Genomic DNA, 3,858 nt, shown 5'->3' with positions numbered 1-3,858 from the left:
CAGTAGGTATGGATTAATGGAGTGAAGAAGAGTTTTTTTTTTTTTTTTTTTTGGAGAATAGGGGAGAAGAAAGGTTTAAATAAAGAAAAGAAAGTATAGAGAATTAGTGCATGACGTAGTTGCTGATGTGGCTCAACAGGAGCGTAACAACAATAAATGCTACGCTTCAGTTTTTAGATATATAATATATATATGTATATATTGATTTTATAAAATATGAGAATTGTTAATAGGTTATCCGTGCATGTAAACTTGACTACGGGACCTAGTTTTTAGATATAATATATATATATATATTTATATATATGTATATATTGATTTTATAAAATATGAGAATTGTTAATAGGTTATCCATGCATGTAAACATGACTACGGGACCTATTTATTAAATGGGTTATGTTAGGTCATGTCGACCTTAATACATGTTTATTAAATGGGTTATATGAATCGTATCTTGTCAACTTGTTTAATAAACAGGTCATGTTAGGGTTGAGGGGTTGTGACTCGATTAATAAACATGTTGTGTTTGTGTAGATTTATATAGTTGGATACTTATGAGTTAACATGACAAGAACACGACATGTGAACACAAATGATCACCCCTAGAATTGAACATTGCTTTCTTTTGATTGTTGGAGGAGCTTGTAGACAAGTGGCTTCAATGCCCTGAGATTTTTTTTTTTTTTTTTTGAGAAACAAACACACACACACAAGAGAGAGAGAGAGAAATTGGGTCTAAAACAAAGGCACATCACAAACTCCACTTAAAAGTCATGGTAACTAACTTCTATAATGCTCTCTTATAATATGTCTTGGGATTGGGCTTATAATATCTGTATAGTGTATACTCATTGGTTCTTTTGTTTTAAATCTAAAGATTTTTAATAGAGGGAAGAGAGAAAAGCTCCTAAGTATCAGTGTTCTTACTTAAAGTTTGTGAAGTATGTAGAGCTATTCGGTCTTCCAAAAAGGGAGAAGAGAGTGACAAAAGGCATCAAATATTAAAGAAACTAGATGGAAACAACAAAGAAGAAAACAATCTCAGTGTAATTTTTTGATGCAGGCATATTTCTTCAAAGTCATGCTTCATTGAAGTTTTTTTTTTTTTTTTTTTTGATACCATTCAGAAAAGGCATTAACCATAAGTAGCATTTACACCATGTTCCATCGTCGGCCAGCAGTAGTAAGTTGGCTCTTTTGTAGCTAAAACAGCTAATGACCATACATAGTTAAGGATAACGTTAGAAACAAAAATCAGCTTGCAATCTAATCCCATCTGCTGTAGGGAGGACATGTCTGCCATGAGAGTTCTCTTTTTCCAATCTGGGGCTCCACTACTTGAACTAGCTTTTTGCAATTACTTAACATCAAAATTTGTTGATATCCAAGGTTCTTAGCTTTGACTGCTGCCTCCACTAACGCCTCCTGAACTGCACCTGCAATAGATCCAGTAGCACAGCTCCTAATACCACAAAACACCACTTCTCCTTGTAGATTTCTGGCCTCATTTGCATAAGCACTTCTTTTAGCTCTCTTTCTTTTTGCACTTGCTAACTTTACGATCAGCTACCACTGCCCACCAATTGGAATTTGGTCTATATTTTGCTGATGCCTCTGTGTGCCCAGTGAATTAGCCTCGTTAAAGATTTCATGGTACCTGCAAGACAAATTTTGAGCAGTTAAGAGCACTTCTATTGTTCCATATTGACCATAAGACAGTAAACAGAGTTTGCAGGTATTTCATTGACTCCTGAATTATGATCCATCCTTTTGTGTCTTATCAGCAAGGACCCAACCCACCCTTTGACAAAAACTTTGTTTAGGTCAAAGTATGAATACCCAATGATGAACCATGCCAAATGGCTCTAGCAAAACGGCAGTAGAGGAAAAGATGAGTGGTGCTTTAATCCTCAGAATTGCAGAGAGGGCATGTACTATGGACATTGATCCCTCTATTACACAAATTCAGAAATGTAGGAATACTGTCATGCATGACTTTCCACACAAAGATTCCAATTTTTAGAGGGATTTTTACTTTCCAAATTAGGTTCCAAACCTCTTGGGGAATGGTATTGTGAGCATGGTGATCCTGCCTTGAGGCTTGGTAGTCTTCCTGAAGTATAGAATAGGCTTTGTGTACCTGAAATGAAACCCATCATTTACAAAGAATAAGACAAAACACATATCTGGCCTTCCCAAGGCTAAGTCGGTACATTTATTGTATCCATTGGAAGCATTACTTATATTTCTCCTTAAGAAAACAGAAGGAAATCTAGAGGCAGTGAACACTAAAGTCTAAGGGCCTCAGTCTATCATAATTACTAGTGCTAAAGCTATGCCACCATAGCCTAGTAAGCAATGATAAAAAATTTTAACTGGCTTTTATTGAATAGTCATTTATGCATAAATAAAAAAAGATAAACGTATTGTGTATTTCTTGTGTTATTGGATTATGAGCTATATATAGTTCATGGTTCTATAAATTTAGTTGTAGCAAGCTTGAAGCCCCCCACTTTGATTGTAAGAATGAACTAGTTGGGGGCAAAAAAAATGTATTAGTCCCCTGTATGAGTAGAATTAATGTGGTATGCTTCCATTTTTTCTCTGAAAAACCAAACAAGTAGCATGTTGAAACATTCAAACCCAGTACATCATTGTTCAACCGTTCAAAAATAAATAATGGGACCTCTTCTATCCAAGTTACATAATCTTCAATATTATGTGCACATCTTGCCAAAATGAGTATCTAGTAAAACTAACTTCCCATTGCTGAACATGTTGACGTTGCAGATGAAATTTAGCTTCCTTCATAACATTAGCCCACCAAAACTAATAGTTTCCGTGTTCCTGAAGTTTTGCTATATATAACCCCCACTAAAACTCGTCCCCTCTGTATGCCAACATCATGAGCAAACCAAATGGTTTGGACTGCAGCCTCAAGTTCTGCCACAAAGCTCTCCATAACTGGTCTTCCTTTTCAGCTCATTGCTGGAATGAGCAATCCTTGTTCATTCCAGATTATGACTCCCGCTCCTGTTCTATGTAAATCCTCAAATACTGCACCATCAAAATATTCCTTGTACATAGGTTTACAGGGAGGATTCCAATGTAGTGTGAGATTTTAATATGTTGGCCTGTTACAGCTTGAGTTGTTGAACCACCTGAGTTGCAGATTGCTTGAAATTCCTACCAAACTTCTATAGCCTCACCTGCTATGACACTTGGCTGTTTTGTAGACTGCTCAAAGACCCACTTATTCCTTTCCTTCCAAATCAGGAATTGCTCCACATTGTTTTCACAGCCCTACTCTAATACAGGCCAAAATATTCTAACAAAGTCTAGGAATTCATGCATCATGTCGTCCTCATTTAATTTGCAACTTGGACATCATGGCTACATTAGAACCCTTCTGTTCACTAGATTGGCACTGTAGGTAGAACATTATGATATGCTCTCCATGCAAACATCTTAACTTGATTAGGGACCTTTGCTTTCCAAATTGAGCACTAAATCATCTCCACTGCAATTTTACTGGAGCTTCCAATTCCTATTGAGCACATCCTATCTTGTACATTTTATTTATTTTTTCATACCAAACTAGAAATTCAATACCTATTAGAAATTTCAGCAATCCAACCTTTACTTAATGTAATGAAGATAGGAACATTGAAAAGCAAACTCATTAGAACCTTTGGTTTATACCCATAACATTATCAGGGACGATAATACGTAGAACGTAGTACCACAACAATAATAAAAATCTATACAAACTAACAAGATTTTCATGTTTGTTAAGGATATTTAAGGAATCACATATCCTAGATACAAACAAGTGAACAACAATATTCAAATCACAAA

The sequence above is a fragment of the Quercus lobata genome, chromosome 4, assembly GCF_001633185.2.
Source record: "Quercus lobata isolate SW786 chromosome 4, ValleyOak3.0 Primary Assembly, whole genome shotgun sequence".
In the NCBI taxonomy this organism is placed as follows: Eukaryota; Viridiplantae; Streptophyta; class Magnoliopsida; order Fagales; family Fagaceae; genus Quercus; species Quercus lobata.
Note: the sequence above shows the minus strand (reverse complement) of the source record.